The sequence below is a fragment of the Meleagris gallopavo genome, chromosome 14 (genome assembly GCF_905368555.1).
Source record: "Meleagris gallopavo chromosome 14, MGAL_WU_HG_1.1, whole genome shotgun sequence".
Classification (NCBI taxonomy): domain Eukaryota; kingdom Metazoa; phylum Chordata; class Aves; order Galliformes; family Phasianidae; genus Meleagris; species Meleagris gallopavo.
The window spans coordinates 1,152,950-1,175,063 of NC_139417.1; the positions used below are offsets into that span (position 1 = coordinate 1,152,950).

Here is a 22,114-nt window from a genome sequence, read left to right on the forward strand (position 1 = left end):
AATGATTTCTGTCGGTAATGTAGTGGAGAGACTATCCTGGCAATTCCGGCTTCTTATTGCTAAAACTATATTAAAACTGTGATATGTAAAAAGTGTGCATATAAACTGATATATAGACAGCTGCAGCCTTTGTAAGCTAGCTCCTCGCTTCCTCCCATGATAGAGCTTTTCAGACAGAGAGCAGGGGCCTGAAAGAGCAGGCTGGCATTGTCACAACTACAGGTCCTCTGCTTTAAGTCTGGGGGCACAGAAAGCACGTAACAATGAAAGCTCTTTTTGTTTTGTCAAATTCAAGGCTGATTTATTCATTACTCATAACCCTGAGACCCTTTTTCATTTTAGTCAATTAACAGAAGATTGGGGGAAAAAAATCCTAAGTGCAGGTGAGCTTTGCTCCACACAGTTACCTATTCAGACTGCGTGGTATCAAGCTCTGAAAGCTCATGTTCTGACACAGCATTTGCTTAGCCTCTGACCTATTGATTTAATCTAGAAATAGCTGTAGGTACCCACCTCTGCAAACCTGTGAAGAAATGGATGCAGAAAGACTTGTTTCTGAAGGCTGGAGAAGAAATGCTGCTTGGGTTGAACCCAAACCACAAAGCCCAACTTCAGTGTAACTGCCAATTGAAAAGTCCATCGGGGGGAGGCTGCCAGCTGCCTCCTTCTCATCTCAACAGCTTTTCCCACCTACTAAGGGTGCATTTGCCTGTAAGAGGCTGCCCTGCTGATTGCGCTGCTCCCAGGAGAGGGCAGTTCAGCTCCTTTTGATTGTGAGCTGCATCGAGCTGCCTGCACAGAATCATCAGCATGTTTGGGATGATTATGTACAAGCCAGGAAGGGAATCATGGCATGCATCCAGATGGCTGCTCAGAAGTGAGGGGGGGGACAGAGAGGGGCTGTGAGTTTGGAGGGAAAGAAAGCCCGTTCCCACCTAAAGCATGTCTTAATTTTTGGCAGGTTGCTAGTTTTGTCATCTTTTCTGCCATTGAACCGTGTGACATCTGTCTCCCTCCTTGCTAAAAGTGATCACGAGCTCTTTTAGCAGGTCTTTTAGTCCTTTGGCTGGTGGGACCAGGAAGCCGTTCATCACCCTCAGCCCTTATCTGAGGAAGAGCAGCAGGGTGAGCCATGGGCTGGCAGCCTCTGGGAGGAGGAGGAGAGGAAGAGGACAAAGGCTGTGTCTGGAGGCTGAGGCCCATAGCTGGGTTGTTGCGGCTGCTGCAGACATCACAGGGCAAAGATAACACCTGGGATTTTTTTTTCCCTTTCAAAATACATTAAAAAAAAAGTGAAAACTGGTGCCTTGGTAAGCTCAGGGCCCGGTCTTTCAGCAGGTTTCTGCCTTCAGCCTTCATTTGCCTGGAGGAACTATAAGTGGAAAGGGAAGATGCTGGACACTAGAACAGACCAAGGCCAAGGTCCTGCTGAAGTTCTCCAGAACTGTTTGTGCTCATTTTCCACTTGGTATTCCAGTGAGTGTGTGCTGGCTTCTTCTTTACGCTAGGCTGTGAGTGAACGTGTGGTTCAGATGCTATGACTAGAGAGATGTTTACAGATTGAGCTGAGTCAGTGTACTGCCATCTTCTGCCTTTTACTGCTTGTAGGTAATCCTCTAAGACCATTTTAGCAGGGCTAAACACTTGGCTTTTCCATGCCTAGCCTTCAGATCTTGGCAGTCTGTGATACTGAACTGATTTCCAAACTGGTTTTCAGTAATGATGTTTTTGTCTCTCAGACTTTTTTTCTTTCAAAAACTTTCATTTAGCTGCAGAAAACAGACAAGCCCTGGGTAATGTTAGCTAGCTTGGCTCCAGGAGACTCCTGAGAGGTGAGATGGCTCTCATTCTGTTGGAGAGTGAGAGTAGGGGGCCATGCGTGTTCACTGACTTGCCCGATATATGGAGCAGTGGTCTGGGTGGTACATGGAGGAACTGCTCAGTTCAGGGCTTCTGAGCACAACAGGGATTCCTGCTTTCCCTCTGACATGTGAAAAAGCAGGAATACATTGTTCAACATAATGAGTTCAGATCTTGTTTCAGCAAACTCTCATCCTGGGTATGGCAGTGAAGTGTGTTTCGGTCTGAAGTGAAACTCTTATATTGCAGCAAAATGATAATGTATGGAACCAAGGCATGAGGAAATCAGGAACTAAATGCTGATTGTTTAGGAAACAGTGTCTTCTGACAGACCTTCTGGTCTGTAACTGTGAAGCCTGCGTGGTCCCATGTGCAGGGAGCTGATGGTTGTGAGGCACGGGCACGATGAGTGGCTGTGGATGGGACACGTGGGAATATGTTGCTATTCCAGGGGTAGCTCTTTGCTCCATGGGGGTTGTTACAAGAGTAACCTCCTCTCACCTTTGCATTGCACATCACTCTCTGATGGCTGACACGGCTGTCTTTCATGGAGGACAAAGTAAATACAGCATGTGGACACATCCATCCTGCTCCTCAGAGCACCTGCTGGAGGAGAGCATGCCTGTGATGCAGCAGGGGCAGCCACCGCAGGCGCTTCCTGCAAGGTAGCTTTGTGCTTGTTCCAACAAATCTGCGATCACGAGGGAAGAGCGAGCAGCCCATCTATGCATTACCATCTGACCTGTCATCCAGCCGTCTGAGAGCCTGAGTTTTTCGCAGACCTCAGTGGATGCAGGTGTGCGGCCCCAGCGTAAGCTCAGTGATGGTAACACCCTGCACATTGCAGCAGCACGCAGCTGCAGCCTCTGGTGATAGAGCTGCTCGTGTCGGAGCTGGCAGTTTAACCTGGCAGCCCGGTGCAGTGCAGGCACGCAGATACCAGCTGACACACAAAGCTGGCAGTACATTTTATTAGGAGATTTAAAGCGCTCCAGTCATATGCAGACAAAACTTCTTAAATTGTTGGTGATCATTTTGTTCTTAAAAAAGAATACTGAAACACTCCTTGCTTTCAAATGCGGAACCGTTTTCAGCAGCTAAGTCTTTAGATTCTTCCCTGAGGCCATGTAACTCTTTGCTACTTTACACTTGACTTAAATTACTTCAGTTAATATATCTTTGTCCTCTAACCTTTGCCAAAAAGGTCAAAATCATTTGCTAGCAAATGATAAACTCGTTTCCTACCCGAGGACTCTCAGGAGAATAATGATTTCTACTCCTTATGAATATATTTCTGACCAGCACGGGAAAACCTTGTAAAGGATTTTGCTTTCTACCACCTGCTGTGTGCTGTGCATTAATCCACTTCTACAGGGATTGCTCATGAGCTGAAGAGAGAGACTTCTGCCACTATTTGAAAAACAAAGAGTAAATAAATCCAGTGCAGTTACCTGTGCTTCCATCTCCTTCCCTTCCTGGGATAGAAATCTCTTTTCTGTTGGACAGAAGGCTCCCTGCTGCCGCACAGACCGGGCTCCCACGCTCTGCCATGGGAAGCCCAATCAGCAGCCAAACCAACGGCACGTTCACCTCATCTGCAAGGTGCAGTGCGTTCTGTGGACCAGACTCGCATCTCAGAGTCCATCTGTGAAGGAGCAGTCCTGCAGCAGAGCAACACTGCTGGGCTGGTTGCTGTTGGACATCCTGCTGGATTTTGTGAGCATCTCACTGTGCCCTCAGGGGGGTGCAAAGTGTACCATTCCAGCTGTGAACTCGCTGCTAAATGCACAGCTGCGAGCTGCTCTTCCTTGCACAGGGCATGTTTATTTCACTTGGTTTATTTTTTGGCTCTTGCTGCAGCCACTTTCTGGAGTCAGAGACACTCTGCAGAAAGCAAGCTAGAGAACATATTTAATTTGTTTTCCTGTAGAACCTCTGCCCCTTTGGCTTGGCTTTCATTTACATCTGCAGCAATAGCTCCGTAATTCATCTCAGCGCAAACCAGTGAGAGAATCTTATTTCATATTCATTCCCTTTCGTTCTGTTTTCCTTTGCTGCGCTGCTTTTCGCCCTCAGTCTGACCGAGGCTCAGCCCTGCCAAGGACTGCCCCTGGCTGTGGGAGTCCCACACTCTTCAGCAGCTTTTTGCCACAACCTCCGTGCCGTGAGAAGGTCTGGAGCAGCCGTTGTTTGCGTGTGCTCTGCTTTGGCTGAATGCAGCTGTGTGCAGCGGGGTTCCATGAATTGCTGGGTCTTTTCATTTCCTACGCCGCACACTCCATGCTGACTTGGCACGTGGGTTCAGATACTCTTGCCAGTCTTGTACTAATGGAATCCAGTTGTGGCATGGCTGTAGGCTGCATTTCCTTTGCAACTCCTCATGTTGATTTTTTACTGTGCACCATTCAGACAACTGCCTGCGCTGCTCTGCAGAACTGCTCCACCTCTTTGTGGAGAGCACTACTGCCGGGCACGTCGTTCTGATTCCTCCAAAGAATGGGTCCTCCTTCCAGCTTAAATGAACAGCTGCTTTAATGAAGTAACTGAGCCATAATTAGAGCCTCTGATTAGCCCCCACGTCAATTCACTCGCTGCTGACATGGAGCAGAGGTATACACTTTATTGCTAGCTGGGAGTTGTCCTGTTCAGAGAACATCTCAGTGTGCCAATCACATCAGCACCGAGCATTATCTGTACACAAAGGCTTTGTTAAAGCTTCCAGATACCAAACTTTTAAACCCAAACTACATCTGACAGTGCTTCCAGGCTCCCAGCGAGCTCAATGCAGGACCCGCTGTCAGGATCCAGCAAGTCGTACCCACAGTTTGGTGTGAGCTGTGCTTAGGGCAGAGGAGGGCACTGCTGTAGCAAAACAGGGCATTCCTCAGCAGTTTGCAATGAAGCTGAAAAAAAAAAATAAGGCAAGCAAAAGAAGTAATACTCCAGAAGGGGAGAGGCATAGAGCTGGTGTGTTACTGCATGTGATTTGAGTGCTCAGTGTGTGCGGTTTTCCCCAGGAGAGACTGCTGATGAGCAATCCTGTAACGCCAGCACAGCCTCATGTGCTAGGGGAGGGCCAAGGTTTGCCTGTCCTGCTTTTGAGTTTTCCAAAAATGACTTTATTTAGCTTTAACAAAGTAGCTTCCTCCTAGCTTGGGAACAACTTGCAGACCTGCAGCCGGCGGGGCTGGTTGGTGCCTGCGCTGTAGGTGATGGTAGTGGCACGCAGAGCTCAGCATCACTCCTCCAGGCCCTCTGCCCTTCCAGTGCTATCATGAGGCTGAGTGCAAAGCGTGGGGCAGGATTGCAGCTGAAATCAGCATTCCTGAGCAGCAAGAACCCCATGAAGCCTTTTAATTAGCCTCTGGGCTTCGAGCACTGGCAACACATTTTTTATTCCGTATTACACTTTTGAGCTCTCCATCACCACTGTGAGTCTTAATAATAGTTTAAAACAGCCTCCTGGTGAATCCTACGTAAGTGCAGGGCTTCTAGAAAAAGTCCAGGTGTGAAGCTTGAGATAGAGTATTGACAATGGGCACTGCTGTTCTGCGTGAGAGCTTGGCACCCAGCACAGAGGTCTTGTGTTTTCACTGTTCCCTGTTTGGGACTAATTATTGCTGAGTAGGGAAGAAGGAATATGCAAGAATTCTGTTTAATAACCATTTTTAGGATGCTTTTGTAGCCAACAGCCTGCTGAACTGTATACCTCCTAAAGGCTGTTTAAGATGAAAAGTCAAAGGCTGTTGCTTTTAGCAAATTTTCCTCCAGAAGATCCCCCTCCTCTTCTTGTTGTCACTGTTTGCCACCTATTTCTCACCCATTTTTATGAACATATAATCCTAAAAATTATTGGCCCAGGTGAGATCAAATTCAGCCTTAGCATCTCTGCTGTGATTTGGAAAATGATTTCCTGTTCAGAAAGTCATTATTCTCCAACCTCAGCTTGAAGAGCTCTCCTAAGGATAATGCTATCTCATAGAACCAAAATCCGTGCAGTCAGTTAGTGGGATTTTCTGGTTAGTATTCCATATTTTGATTGCTAATCTGTCTTAGTTTTTGGGCAGGGATGAGTTTACTCTGAGGACATCAGTGTACGCTTTCAATAGCTTACCACTAAGAAAACCTTGAAATATTAAAAAGATCTTTTAATGTAGTCTGTAGCATTATTTGAGGCATCAGGGCTTTTGAAAAGGTTTAGCGTTTGATGTCTTCTGCGGTCAGAAACTCAGAAGTACTCCATATACATGGAACAATTCAAAATCTGTTCACAATTATGAGTATCAGCTCTTCTGCAATTTGATCTCCAGTCCTTTGTTTTAGCCTTAAAATGTAATTTTAGTGGGGTTGTGGGGGCCAGGGTTGAAGTCTCTTTTGCTGTGAAGCACACGGTGTGCTGGACTTGGGTTGGCAGCAGCAGTGACAGAAAATCCTGCTCACCCCATATCCCTGGCCAGGAAGCACATCCTTGTGAAGAAGACCAGGAAAGCTGGCATTTTTCCTGGTGCTTTCCCAGCGCTGTATGGTGGAACTCAGCAGCCAAGCTGGATCTGGCCTCAGGTGTGTGCACCCTCCCTCATCTTGTAGAACGAGTCAGGATAGCTTTAACCATCTGGAGAGTGATTGGGCTGGGATAAACAAAGCGTATCAATGTGGGCCATCCCAAGAGCTTCACTAGGATGTAAAGCCTAAGGAAGTGATGCCAGCAGAAAATCCATCATCCAGAAGTCTGGGTGTAGTGCTTTCAGCACATCCTCAGCACACAGAGCACAGCAAGGGCAATCAAAATATTGGTGCTTTATGCATTCTCTGTTTTCTGCGAAGAACTAAAACACCAAGTTAAACAAATGTGCTAAATTTGGTTTGTGAGTGCTGATTTTGCTTTAAGATGCAATTACCTGCAGGTGACTTGCAAGGCCTCCTCGTTCACTGCTGGAAATTCAGAAAAAGTATCTGCCTAAAGCTCCTTGGCTTGTTTGGCTGAGGGAAAAAAGCACATCCCTCCAGCCAAGTCTGCTGGGGCATTTGGGAGAAGGTGCTCACTTACCTTTCTAGAACTGGACTTCAGAGGGCACTGAAAACTTCAGCTTTATGTATACGTATAAAGAACATAAAACACAGATGTACCTAATATGCACATCAGTGCTTTTGTTTGTGACATACTGTAAAAGACAGCACACTGTCATTGTCCAAGGTGAAGCAATCATCTTCAACAATGAAGAAGTGGCATAGGTTATTTTAAAGCTAAACAAAGGAAGCTTTCCTGAGGAATTTCAGCAAGCCAAGCCCATAGCAAGCACTTCTAAGGCTAAGGAAGGTATATATTGAAGAGTGTGAGTGACTGAACGTCAGCATGAAATAGAAGATGGTGGCCGACAGTGAGCAAGGGAGATTGGGCTGTCACATCAAGGGGGAAATCAATGCAGGAAGCAAAAATGAAGCAGCACTATCAGCTAGGTGGGTGCCTTATAATGATGTTCAACCCGTGGACGTGGTGCCTTAGGCAGACTGCTGATAAGTGAGGAGCTCTAGCACACGTGCCAAGTCATACATTTTAGGTGTTCACACAGATTTCAGTGGGTGCAGAGAGAAAGAAGAGGTGAAAAGACTACAGTAAGAAGTGCTAGGGCTGTGACGCTGTCATTGCTAGGAAGCGATGCCTGTTTTGGGGAATAGGACCTGAGCAATGTGGAGGGCTGCTTGACAGGATGGCTGCAGTGCCATCTGTGTGCAGTCACTGCTCTTCTATAGAAAAAAAAAAAAAAAAAAAAAAACGCTGGCAAAAGGGTGACTTAAAACAAAATTTGAATTTGATATTTTCTTCCTCTTCTTAATTTGCCTCCCAAGGATACAATTATCTAGAGCATGAAAACAGATGATTATATATTCACCATGATGTCAGTGCTTTGCAGGTGCGGAGTCCGCTTCTCTTGGTGAGGTTTCTGCCTGCTGGAACGGAGTGGTTTGTGACCTCTCCAAAGGGGAGCTGTGCCAGCAGTCTGCTTTTTTTGCTTTTAGCAGCCACATGCACACCTGCATGGAGGCTGGCACGTGACTTGTTAGCAGAACACCAACGGAGCTCCTCTCCGTGCCCCAGCACCGCCTTGGTGCCCTTGTCCTGAGGAATGGCACAGGAGGACAGGCAGGGGTTGCTGGAAGGGCGGGACAGGCTGGGCAGCAGACCTCTACCTGCAAGCAGTTGAGCTTTATAGGAGAAGTCCACCTCTAACATAGACATGGTTGGCTGTCAGACAGAGGTCTGTATCCAGCTTTGAATGCGTTTCCCCAATTTCTTAACAATTCCCATAATTACTCATTCTTTCTCTTAATCTTGCAGACCTGGGGGAAGCTGTAAGCCCTGCAGCTCAGTGCTGCTGCTGTTTGCCACAGAGAGAGCTCCCTGCACTTCCAGGCCGGGTTGCCTGTACCCCAAATTCTTCCATCAGTTCAAGAAATACAGCTTTACTATTGGACAGATTCGGGGCAAAATCTGTCGTTCTTTCAAGCAAACTGGGACACAAATATCAATAATTTTTTCCTGAACTTTGAAAATGGTCACTGTGTCCAAAAGCTCCACGTCTAACATGTGTTCAGATTTCCTAGGCTAACAAGTTACTTTGTCAGTGATGACAGTAGGACAGTGATTGAGATGCTGTGTAAATGTTCCTGGAAGTTCTGATGAAATGACTGAAATGATTTAAGCAATAACATTCCTTGAGATCCCTTCCATTTTGCTGACTGTATGCTTGAAGGAGGTGTCACTGTGGGTAGGAAGGTAGGAACACACCAGCTACTTAGGCTGATGTTTTCCTTCTGCTTGTCTTTAGATGTTAATAATAACTGCATTAGAGCATTAGTCTGTGTACAATTGAGCTATAGCTTATCGTTAGAGTCCATATTTCACGTCCAATTAGTTTCCTGGAGGTACTTGTTTTGACTGACCTCTTATTTGCATTAAAAGCTCGTGGAGTGATTTGCGTTTCTAAGAACTTTTGCTGAAACGACTTCTGCTGTGATCTCACCAGGGCTAATGCACCAGCCAGGAGCTGTGCCTCCATCAGGAGCTTCCTAAAGAAGTGCAGGAGCTGCCAATGGAATCATGATATCACTCAGCAGACAACGCTCATTTGCTTTAGTGCTGACTGAAATAGAAGATGAGTGATATTCAAGATTACATCCTGGTGACAGAGAAAATAAGGGAGAAATAAGAAGCATCACTTCTTCTAATCTTTTCTTTTGAAGTATCTTCAGGCATAAAAAAGATGGTTTTGGAAAAACGCATGTGTTTGAAAGCCACAGTGTACTGATGTAGTGCTTTTCAAAACAAAGGACTTTTAAAAATGTTGATGAGATGTCTCTAACACAAGAGAGAATGCAATGGTTTGTAAAAGTCTGGGGTTGCTCTGCAAAAATTGGCACAGGACAACTGGAGAAGTGTTATTATTCAACCAGTTTATTTCCAGAAGTGCTAGACAGTGAGACAAAGGGAGGCAAAGGCTTGAAACAGCTGTCCATCTCCAGCTGCTGAACAGCTGGCAGGGGAGCAGGCAAAGGTGGAGCAACCCCAGGGTCTTTCCTGTGCACAGTGTGGATGCAGGCTGTCCAGAGAGCGAAGATCTGTTCAGTCCTAGAGCTGAACCCACTCGGTCCGTAGCGTGCACCAGGCCTGGGGCGGTCCTTATCTACAGAACATCACGTCCATTAGGTGTCCATCTTCCTTAACCCAGCATCTGAGCTGTCCCCAGGAGGATTTCTGACCACTGCCATAGGATAATGTCTTCAGTTTGGTGACAGCGTGGGCACGTGCTGGTGGAGCTGTGAAACTTCCCTGTTTGAGCAGTCTGATGGAGTTTGAACAGCAGCCAAGATGGGTGGGAGCCGAAGGAGCTGCTGGAGTTAGGGGTTTGACCACTGCCACTCACATTTTGGCTTCGTTAGGCTTATTCTGCAAAAGGGATTGATTATTTTACTGACTAACTGGTGTGCTTTGTGAAAAGCATCTTCCTCAGCTGCTGTAAAAGTGGGCTAGGAGAAAATGCAGAACAGAAAGTTTCTTTCTGAGAAAAGATCAAAAGTGCATTTTTCTTATGAAACTCATTATTTTTTCATCTTGTTTTATTATTTTGTATTATTTCATGGCTTGTTAATACCAGCAGAGGGCTGTTACATGTCACTTCACATCAGCATTCCCAGCCATATCACATGGCATAATCCCAGTCGTGGTATATATATATATATATATATACATTTATTTAAGTGTTGTGGGCAGATAAATATAACCTTTTATTTTCAGGTCTGAACAACCACTGTTAAGCATTACTAAGAACTACTCTTATGCTTACTTGCTGTGAGTAGAAAGTGATCCTGGTGCGTCATATAATCAAGTCAAACAGGAAACACAAGCAACTAAATAAAAAGTTCCAAGTTCTTTGGTAATAATCTGGGGGGAAGATTTTTTTTTAACCTTATTTTCTATTTATTTCTGTGTCTTCTTCTCTACAGGGAATTTAAAAAAGGAACTGCCTTTTAATTCCAAGTTGTGATGTGCTCCCTGGACTGAAATCATGTCTTGAAACAGTGGTGCATCAGGAGAAGCAGAAACCTCACATTTCAGGTGTGACCGTAAACATTTCTGCTGCAGCTTCTCATCAGGTGAGAACTTCAACTAAAGCTGATGGAAATCCTGCCTGGGGAGTTCTGGCCTTGAGAAGCGTGAGCCAAAAAAACCTGAGGAATCAATGCCAGGAAAAAAAACCACAAAGAACTGTTTCTAAAGAAAATCTGCACTGAAAATATTACTGATAGAGTACAACAGATGGCTTGAAAGATATAATACAGTATTGATAGACAAACTTAGATGGCACAATTTTATAGGCAGACAAGAAAAAAAGAACATGAGTGTTGGAGTTCTGCACCAGGGGAGATTCAGTTTGGATGTCAGGAAACACTTCTCCAAGAGAGTGGTCAGGCACTGCAATGAGCTGCCCAGGGAGGGGGTGAAGTCACTGTCCCTGGAGGTGTTCAAGAAACGTTTAGTTGTTGTACCGTGGCACATGGTTTGGGGGGAATTATTGGTGGCAGGTGGATGATTGGTCTGGATGATCTTGGAGGTCTTTTCCAACCTTGGTGATTCTGTGATTCTATGGTAAGTTTAAGAGCAGTAAGAAACAGTAATACCACAGCAGCCTGGAGACACAGACTTTGCTCCAGGGGTAAGCTGCTGAGTTTCAGAGAAACTGAGGTCTTATTGCAATGCAGCTCTGTACTGACCCTTGATTTTATTATCCATCTCAGGCATTAGTGAAAATATGATGCGGAAAGCATGGAACTGAGCACTGTCTTTCTATGAAGACGAGGTGTAACCCTCAGCCTTAGTTGCACAGCCAGTGGCTGCCTACACCACACTGGTCTTGTTCTGTGGTCAGTTGTAGCTGAGCAAGTGAAAAGTTTATGCCTCCTATATATAACCATTTCTCTGGGGTTCTCTTCCTCATTATCTGCCTTAGTCTGTTGGTTTTAGGCCATCACCTTTGGCATTTCTGAGCTTAGTTCCTACTTGCTCACAGTATTAGGAATTGTTCCAGGTTATACAGAGCTGTCTAATAGTTTTTATCTGTGGTTTGAGGTCTGGACACCCTGAGGTCTTCAGCAGTGGCCTCTGATCTGTGTTAGTTTGTATGTGCTGTCTTTAGATGGCAGTCTTTGTTGCGGTCGTTCTCAGTAGGAACTTGATTTTCTGGTGTCCTTTCAGGAAAATCTGCATGGATCAGATGGAAGTGTTTTGGAAGCTGATGCTCACAGAGCAGTATTCCAGTATAAATCACAGTCAGCAATAGTAATATGCTTAAGAAATTTCTAAACATAATTTCCTGCAATCTGCTATTCTCTTCTTTGGGGGAAAAAAAAAAAAAAGAACAAACCCACCCACAAAAACTTGTTCTTCTGATGGAGATCTTTGTCTCATTTTAATCTTCTGAAGAAAATTGAAAGAGTCCCAGAAATGTTTTGAAATGTAACCATCATATAGGGAGGAGCTGCATTTCCAACTACTCATTTCAACTACCACAAGAAGGTTAAATAAAAGCCTTCCCCGCTCTGGGACAGGACGTCAATAGACAAAGGATCTCAGAAATCAAAGCAACGTGTGGAGACACTGCCATGGGAATTGAAAGAAATATCAGAGGCAAAAGTGGTCTTACTGAAAGGTGCAGTGTTCCCCATGGCTGTTTGGGAGGGGATGATGATGTCTGGACTTAAACTCTCTGCTCTTTTTGCCCATTATTTGAATGTTTGTCTCTCAAATGTGGGACTGACCCCAAACTCCTTCATCATGGGATGACCTAGGATTAAAGGAGCCCAATAAACTCTATTTCCAAGGCAACTGGAGAAAATTTGGCCAACGTATTCTGTATTCTAAATGATTATTTGAGTAATTTCCATGCAAATTAAGAAAATCATAAGTAAAGGTAAGTTCTTAGGCATGAGGTGGGTAAAACAAGAGGGAAAATGAGCATCTGTAAAAGCTATTCCACTTGTGTGTATAAATCAGGAGACTGTGTACTCAAGTAGAGAATCAGACTGAGCTGCCTGCTGTTATGCATTTAAATTAAGCAGAAGCCTAATGGCTTTTTAAAAATTTGGCCCTAAGTGTTTTTCTCTGGGAAGAGATCATCTAATCAAAACAGTGCTTTAGAATAAAGAACACTTCAATGGCAAGCATGAGCGAGGAGCTCCAAGTACTGATAAATGCTCCACCACCAGGGCAAGGTTTGTTACAGCCCATAAAGTGGCACTTTGCAGCCAAATTGCTGGTGGGGATGGGAACAGGGGTGCTGATGGAAGGGCTGGTTTACCTTTACTCGCTTCTTTGCCTTTTGCAGAGATGTGCTGAGGTTTTTAAGCCAGCAAGCCCCCAGATGTCAGCTCAGCAGCATTCAGCAGTGAGATTTCTTCCTGTGAATGTTCCATTTCCAAGTGTGGTTGCACACGGATTTCTATGGAATTTCTCTACTTTGATCTTTTGAACTGAGCTCTAAAAGAGGCTGTAGAAATTTCCTAGAAAGTTTTGACCTAATTTCTAGTCTGGGTGAAAAGATTCAGTGGTGTTTGAACCAGCTGCTTCCAGGCAGTGTAGGAAACCAGCTTTCCCCGACCCCGGGGCTGAGAGGTCGTGCTTGAAGCACAGCTCTGCAGCTCAGAAGACTCAGCTCAGTCACCACTGTGTGTTTCCAGCTGTTTGTTCCTCTACGTGCAACAGTTCATTTTCCTTCTCTATCAAAATGTCTTTATGTAGACCCGGAATTTCTGTGTGAGCACAACACCACGTGTGCAAAGCGTTATTAGTACAAGATATACAGAAGTGTCCTGGTACAAAGCACCCGTGTCATTCACCTGTTCTTGTTCAGCTCTGTAAATACGTAGAACTGGAGTGAAATACTTCTTCTGCAGAGATCACTTGTGGAGAGAGATTTTAAAAGTAAGTTCAGTCTAATTGCTGCCTTTTGGAGGTTTGCAGAACAGCTGCATTCCCTTTGAGTATCAGGAGGTGAGATTAGGATTTTTAGGTCTGCTCTGAGAAGAAGACGTGAAGAGGGGTCATGATCCCAAGCTGGGATTTCAGCTGTCTGGAGGCTCGCTGGGAAGAGGCAGGACAGATTGAATCTGGTTCATTTTAGCCAGGTGTCACAGGCAAAGCTGCCTGCTCACAGACACCTTGCAGCGTGTCCCAGGAACAGCATCTTCATGAGAAGAGTAATTGGGACACCTTCACTGCCAGTCAAGTAAAAAGGGCTAAGTGTTGGTACAGCAATTTAAACCTTCAGTAGAGATTAGACAGAATTTCTTAGGTTCCAGATGCATTGGTGTAGTGCAAATGATCAGTCACGGCCTGAAACAGTGTTTGAGCACCTGGTGGGAAGGCAGGGTCAACCCAGGGGAGCTCAGGTGCAAGCAATGCAGCTGAGTGACTGGAAGGGATGGGGCCAGGATCCACCCCTTCCCAGACCTCATTTAAGGGTTGGCAGGGGAGGTGAGGGCATCTCTTGCTGGAGATCCCTGCATACTTGAGGCCTTCTGAAGATAAGTAGCTCTTTTCCTTCATTTCTTCATCCAGAGCTGCTGTGTCTGGGCTCGTTCTCATTTGCTCTAGCTAAAGGCTTTGCTACCCTGCTATTATCGATGTAGTTTCCATCCCCGTTATAGCATTAAACCTGAAAAAATGATTCTTTGAACCTCGAACTTCCAGCAACAGCATCCCTCAAATTACAGCACATCACAGGCCATCCCACAGCCAAGACAGCTGAGGAGGCTGCTGTTCCCTCCAGCATCTCCTTGGGATGCCCTATGGGCGTTTCTGCCACAAGGAGTGCACTGCAGTTGGAAGTGCAGCGGCTCCATGGGAGCACTGCCTTCTTGTTGCAGCCTGGGCTGAAAGAGACTCAGAGGGAGCAGCTCGGCCCCAAGTCCTGCCTTGTGCTGGGACGTGGCATCACTGCTGTGTCAGAACAGGAGAGGGCACTGAAGGGATTCCCTACCCCCGCAGACAGCAGGACACAGAGAGTTGATAGTGAGATAGATAGCTGGTGGTGATACAGGTAGTGAATAGATAGCAGATAGCAAGATGGGTCATTGGTAGAGAGGTGGTTTGTGGATAGCAAGGTACTTCCTGGCAAGCTATAGTTACTAGTGGTGTAGGTAGATCATAGGCAGATAGCTGATAGGGAATAGTGGACAGAAAGACAGGTGGCTGCAAGATAGTTAATTTATAAGTCAAAGCAGAAGGATAAGCTGCATATTCAACAACCCATTCATTACATTTGACTAATTAGAACATAAAGCTGTTCAAGCAGTAAGCAGAACTTGAGTCATGGAGCACAAATGCATTTACTTCAGCAGAACAAAATACAACTCCTAGCTGTTCGTTGCCATTTTGAGGATGTTAAGGAGGAAAACAAACAAACAATGCACCACAAGACTCCTTTTGGAAGAAGCAGATCCCAACCACCACCTTTCCATCGGCTCTCTGTGAGTTGCTGTTGCTGCACTTGGAGGAAATCCCGATGCACCCCGACAGACAGCAGGGAAGAAAACCAACAGATGTCCCTTCAGCACGGGGCAGCCCTGCACACTGCCTGACGGCGCCACAGGCGGCCCAAAGCACAGCGTGTGAACCAACAGCTTTTCCCCACTGAAGGACGCCGCTGGCAGCAAGTCAACGAGTGTGGGTGTCTTCTTCTGCCACTCACCAGCACAGCTCAGCTGAGTTCACAGGCGTGATCCCCCATTGGATTTATAGAGGGAGGTGTTCCCTGCTCTGATCCTCTGAAACTTGTGGTGTTGGACTTTAGAGGACCACCAGAGGAGGGCAAATGATGACTTGGCTGCAGCTCCAGCGCGTGGCTTTGTACTGTGCAGCCACTGCATCTCAGAAAACACTCGTTTTGTGATGGCCTGAAAGCTTTGTTCTGGGCCAGGGCTGTATTCAAGGCACGATGGCACAGCCACAAACTCACCGAAAATACTTGCAGTAGAATGACCAATGTTACAATAGGCGTTTCTGCGGTCACGTAATGCAGGTGATTCCAGGAAGGCACACCGGTAGATACAAGACAGACAAGTGACCCAAAACAAGCCATAAACAAATGCATCCTCTCACAGTGCTTCTGTTTGCTGCAGGCAGCGCATGGCTGGAAATGTGGAAATCACCACCCCATGTGTGTAGAGAAGACTGTAAAGAAAGCTTAAGCTCGTCCAGACCGCTGCTGAAGGTTTGTGTGGTGGGAAGATGCTCCCCAAGCTGCAGGAAACAATCAAATAACCCAAAGGAAACGCAGATGCCGCTGATTTAACGCGTCCCCATTTGCAGTCTATAAATACCTCTGTGGTGAGCTCTGAAGATCTCGGTTTATCTGAGACGAGGAAACGGAGACAGAAAGCTAACAGACAAATAGAGTGGATTTCACAGCACCGCCATTTGTTGCCTCTCCTTCAGCTGTGCCGCTTACAGCACGGAAACGGTCCTGCAGTGAGAGGAAATCCGTCCTGCCTGGAGTTCTGAGTCTAGGAAGGATCTCGTCGGCGTTGCTGTGAGCTGCAGTGCTCAGCCATTGCTGCGGGTTCAGAGGTGCAGCAGGCGGGAAGCATCACACGAGGACGTGGGGCGTCTTGCAGTGCGGCAATAAAGGAGGCGGCGGCTGAGAATGGCTGAGCCCAGGGCCAGAGCTCCTGGAGAACGCCGGTGGGCACCACTGCCAGGGGGAGAGCATCAGAGCTTCAGAGCAAGTGTCTGCAGCATTTCTTCACTGCAAAGCATGCTCTGGAAGCCGTGGATTTAACTCTCTCGTTGCCACGTCCTTTCCTCTCTTCTTGGCTTGCCTTCTCCCTGTGGCTGGATAAGGACAGCCCCCAGTCAGGTGTGCATCACTTTCATTTTCCTGCCCATTTAGTTCCCACTGCTTTGTATCAGCATTATATAACATGCAGTGTTTTATAATGTGCTCCAGCACCCATAGGAGGGTTTTTCCTGTTTCGTAATGGAAGATAGCACATCCAGTTTTAAAGGCAGGCTGAAGAAATCAGGTTTCTGTCCCTACTCTGACCCTCACAGGGAGGGCTCCCCTTTCATCCTCAAAGAGGATTTGCGTGTTGTGAGCATGTTTCTGATCAGCAGGTGCATTGCTGTGTATCCAGGCTCAGGCTTCAAGTGGGCAAAATCATGCATTTCTGCCCATGTGAACGCTCCTGAAGAGTTGGCCTGATTTTCAAATCTGCCAAGCAATCGGCGTCTTCTATTGCTTGCCCTGGGATCTAGTCAGCCCTCAGCGCATCAGAAAAATCAGGCTGGTTACTTAGAAACCTCCAGATGGTGTTCAAATCCACACTCTGGGGCTGTTTTCATTTCATTGCTGGAGCTAGACCGTGTTTTCCTCTGCTGCATATGCTTCTCATATGCTAAGCAGCACTTCTGCTTATTCAGCAAACAGTGCCTCTTCTGATGCACTTGGCCCCAGAAATCCCGTATGTTAACGCATTTCTGTTCTCTGGATCTGCTTTAGGAAAGAGGATTTTGCTTTTCATAATTAAAGAGCCATTTTCTGTCTCCCATGATTCTCAGAAATTTTCCAATTACTTTTTCTGAGATTAGAGCACTTTTTTTTTTTGGTCTGTGCTGAGAGATTCCCTCTGCCATTGGCACGACTTACAGTCAGCAACGTCTACAGGTGACAATTCCCTTTCTCCTCTGGGTACAGTACATCATCTGCATATCATTTGTCGTTCATCCATCAGCTTTCCCCTTTCATTCCAGCCAAAAGTCTGTTTATTCACCTTAGCAGCATTCACAGAGACCAGCACGTGGGTTGCTGTTCTGCTGCTGGGGGTTTTGGTGGGATGGGGTTGGTTAATGGAGCACAGGAACCTTGACCCAGACCTTGTCCTGGAGCTTGGCTGCCTTGTTGGTGTCACTTTCTTCACTGTAGAGTGCATCAGAGCCATGGTGTGCTGTGGTTGAATGTCTGGAGTGATACATCAGCTCCAGAGTATGAAGTGGGAAACACTGTAGTTAGGTTGACGAAGTAAGTGTAGACCAACAATGTAGTGCAGTGCTACACTTCATACTGGGATGTGCTGCTGGGTGTGTCCTGTGTATGTGAGAAATCATTATCATCTCAGCTCCAGCTGTAGGTTAGGTCTGTGTCTGATGCTATGTCCAGTTCTGGGCAGAATGTGGACACAAGGGTGTAAGTATGTGACATCCTGAAGGACAACAGTAAGAAAGAGGTCACAAAAAATGACCTGGGGCAGAGTTCTGGCATGGAAAAGGAAAGCCTGAGCTGTGACTTGAGCAATCCCACAGGTGGAGGGACTGTTTTCATCATGTTCCTTATCTCTCTCCATGAGAACAAGACAAAAGGATGCAAATTTTGCGGCAAAGAAATGTAAAGTGCGTGTTGGCTAATGGGAGCTGAGAGGCTGCAATGTGCTGCGTAGGCAGATCGTGAATGTTTGGTGACCCAGTTGGACAAACAGCTCTTGGGACTTTGCATCTTGAGTCCCTGAGCCCAGGCTAAGCGGCTGCCTCCATGCGGAGCGGTGTGGAGGCTGGAAAGCCTCTGGAGAAGGAAGCAGCCTGAGAAATGTCGCTTTGGTGGAGGCTGTTGGAGAAAGAAGGGCTCCCTGGTGAGAGTGGAGCTGTCGGTGGCTGCTGCAGCCAGGTGCCAGCCTCTTCCCATCCAGCACTGGGAATGTCACCACTCTTGTGACTTGGGTTATCCAGTCATCCGCAGGCTGGAAGAAGGAGTGTGTATGGATACTGGTCCTCCGCAGATGGGGTTTGTGGATGATCTCACAAGGCAAGGCAGCACAGCTGCTCATAGGTCTCTCTGCAAAGCCAAGGCTTCCTGCAGCCATCAGAAGGCTAACATGTGGAAGAGATTCTTTATGGTCAGGGCGGTGAAGCACTGGCACAGGCTGCCCAGAGGGGTGGTGGATTCTCCTTCTGTGGAGATACTGAAGACCCATCTGGACACCAAGCTGTGTGACCAATTGTAGGGAGCTGCTTTAGCAGGGGTTGGACTCGGTGATCTCTTCAGGTCCCTTCCAACCCCTGTGATTCTGTGAGGCATGGAAGGGATTAGAAACATTCCCCTGTAAGAAGCAGGACAGTGGGATATATTGCATGTCAAGGTGTACTTGGTAGGTGGAACGCATGTGCCACTACTGAAAGAAACTGCCTGGTGAGTGATACGTTTCATATTAAAATGCATAAATCATCCACTTGGAGAAGAATTGGACTCTGAACAAGTACCTTAGCTGCTACATCTGACATACTGCCTGTTAAAACAGAAATATTAATTTCCAAACCGACAAACATTGCCTATTTTTTCATTTGTTCCAGGGTAAAATTCAGAATTAGATATATCGTTCACAGCATCTGACAGTCATCTCTGTCTGTGACTGGCTTGGCTGTCATTCAAGTGTTGCAGTGTAGAGAATAATCCCTAGTTAATCAGTGTATCTATTGATTAATATATATTCCCATTACAGTAAATATCTATTGTAATAAACTAGATAGTATAACCATAATAAACCCACTACATCCAGCGTGTAACCTAATAAATCAAAATTAGCAATTACCTCTTGAAATTATATTCCCCTCTTCCAACATCATATAAATCAAGGACATTTTCCCTCACATCCATGCATCATTCGGGAGATTAATTCTCCTACAACTGCATGTTTTGCTATTGCATTCGTTCAGCTCAGCTGGATAATGGTTGAGATTCCTCCGTTCTCAGGTCCGAGTGCAGGTAGATCTGCAAGAGGAGATGCTGCAGGGGCTGATGGCATGAGGGAAAGGCTTTTTAGGAACGTTTTTAGAGTGTTCTGTAGGGACCATCCTGGCCCATCAGCAAGGGGCCTTGAGGAGCTCTGCTTTGCGGAATGCACACTGGGAGAAACGCTCATTCCTCAGCAGCCAGGAAGGATGGGGAGAAGGAGGCAAACAGCCCAAGCTACCTTTCTTGCAGCAGCTTCCCCAGATGCCCCAACCGTACACAGAAAGCAATGAGAGGTTGTGCAGACCTCTCATGCTTACTTTGCATTTTCAAAGTGGAAGGCTGGGCACGAGTCCAAAGCCATAATCTGGGCAAGGGCATGTCACAGCACACGCCAGAGGTGTAATTAGAATTATATGATGAGTGGGTCTCTGTAATACTATCTGCTGTTCACCTACCAACGATTTCAAATTTAGCACCTAATGCATCGTAAGTAACACAAACTAACAAGAAACACGTTTTCTAGGAAGCTTGTATTTACTTTTAGCTACATGTTGGTTTTGTTTTGTTGTTTATTTTTTCAAATCACTCTGTTTTCCCAGTGGGACTGATTTGCATGCGTGTGTGTCTGCTGCTTGTGAAATGGAATTGTAATGTGTGACAGCACAGGAAGGTGGCCTAAGCAGAAAATAACTCTCAATTTCTTTGTTTCAAGTGTTCTTTATCCAGAGGTCAGTGGAAGTCCAGTTCTCTCAAGGCAGCAGCACACTGAGAATCACTGCTGTGCTTTCCAGAGGTGTGTGAGAAGCTGCGTGTAGGAGGGAAGTCTAAAAGCAAGGCAAGGGCTAACATTTCCTTCATTGTCTTTCACTGCAGTTCGGCAGCTTTGCCCACTAGAGTGGCTGTATTACCTCAGATAGGGTATTAATCTACGCCCCTCTCTTCTCAAAAAAGATACTTTAAAGGTCAACGCACAGAAAGAAGATCAGCATTAAGTACTTTTGTCATCTTAATCAACCCCTGGAAACCAGCAAAAGCAATGCATACAAGCAAATAGTAATCTCATTTTTATTTTTTTTTTTCTGAAAAATGTCTCCTGAAATAGAGGATAGAGATATGAGTTTTTTCTAAACCTATATTGTTGAATTGCCTTTAACCCAATTCATATAATTCAAGAATTTTTTTTTTTTTTGCATAAAAAGTCATGGACAACCATATAGAGTCATAGAAACATATGGCTAATTGGTTACCCAAAGCACACTCCTTTGAGAACAAATACATCACTGGCTGCGTCCCCTGCAGTGCAATGCCCTGGCTGTGGGATGAGCCTGCATGTGCTGGGGACCCGCACCCACCCATGCACATTGCCATTCTACGAGCTCTGCTGGGGTCTCAGGGCAGTGCATGAGGCGCACAGCTCAGGGTTAGCCTTAGCCCCAAGGGGTGCAGCTGTCATCTCCTGCTCCGTGGTGCAGGCTGAAGCATTGTGAGTGGAGGGCAACGGGGGGATTTTCTCCCTCCCAGTAGCAATCAGAATGCTGGCGCTGGTGCATGCACTGCATACCACCTTCTCTTGTCCCTGCCCACCCCAGCTTGAGGGGGTATCCAAGAAGCATCCCCTCGCGTCTCTTCTTGATCCTGTCTGGTCGCTGCTGAGGCTGTAAGTGCACAGGTCTATGAGGCAGGGGCAGGTTGGCCTATGCTGCATCCTGCAAGGTAACTGCCACCCTTCCATCTACCAAAGCACAGTTGGATCTGGGCTCTGCTCTCTGCTTCACTGAGGGGCTGTAGTTTGAGGAGGAAGACAGGAAAATCCTACATCCCATGTGAAAGGGCTGGAAACCCTGGGGTATGCTATCCCTGAGTCCCACTTGCTCTCACAAGAACTACCACTGTGCTTTCTCCAGCTACAGCAGCACTGTGCTGTGTCACTGCCTGCCCACAGGGATCAGCTGTGCACACACACAGCTCTGATCACCAGCACGACGTGGAACCTAAGGCTGCGTGGATTAAGGAGCTGGCTTATGGACGGGGAATGGAAATCCCATTAGCCACCAGCAAGGTCCACTCTGTGCATGTGAAATGGGGAGCTGCACGATGCTGCAAAATCGGAAAGTATTTCTCTGTGGTACCAGGAACATTAACGAGTGTATTGGGTTTGCACTGTGCAAATAGAGTGAATGGCAGAATGGATTCATGTCTTTTTGTTTTCTTTCCAGCTTGTTATTATCTCGAGGAAAAAAACGCTAATTATCAGAAGCTAATAGCTAGTGTGTAACTTACCCTCTTAATTAGTACCCTAATTATTAAGTGCAGTGATAACCACTAGTTAGAGCATATTTGCTTTTTAGGACTTTCTTGTTTATCTGTCTTCCCACTCCCTCTTTTTAATATCGCTGACAGCACTGGAGCTGCTGCAGAGAGAACACAGCTAATTTCCCCTTGGGAAAGGCATGGTTTTGAGCCCCCTGTGTGCTGCCACCACTTTCATTCCATTGTAAATTGCTTTTCATTCAGAACTGTTGGCTTGTGTTCAGATCTGACATCAAGAAGTTAACATCTGAAATTGGAAAGATGAACGCAAAGCTGCAGAAAAGGTCAGCTCTGTGGCATGAGGTTGACACCTGGGGGGCAGGAGGGCTTCTGAATCCAGCTCTACATCCTGAAGCAGCCAGTGAAAAGCTCCCCATCTCCTCTGTCTGAAGTCATGAGGACACCGTGGGCTGTGTTTGCTGTCCTGCCTTGGTGAGCTTTGCTCTTTGTCCTTTGGAGGAGGAGCCTGCACTGCAAGAGGAGGAGGTGGCTGAGCAGAGCTCAGGTGTTCTCAAGTGAAATGGCAAGCAACAGCTTGTGGATTCTTCATGAAATAGCCATTTGAATGGGAAATTAAGCCTAAATACCTGCCAAAATACTTGTATTGAGGTGATTGACTTTTATGGGTCACTGCCAGAAGTTGGCAGAACAACCTTTCCATGGAGTCT

At 46.3% G+C, this 22,114-nt stretch overlaps 1 long non-coding RNA gene across 3 annotated transcripts in view; it reads left to right on the top strand.

The window, feature by feature from the left end:
- LOC104913090 (uncharacterized) overlaps positions 1-22,114 on the top strand; it is a 116,611-nt gene that overhangs the window by 64,877 nt on the left and 29,620 nt on the right. For all 3 annotated transcript variants that reach the window (XR_014886282.1, XR_014886288.1, XR_014886293.1), the window contains one exon: positions 10,363-10,512. This is a non-coding gene — a long non-coding RNA (uncharacterized LOC104913090). The remainder of the gene's footprint in view (positions 1-10,362; positions 10,513-22,114) is intronic.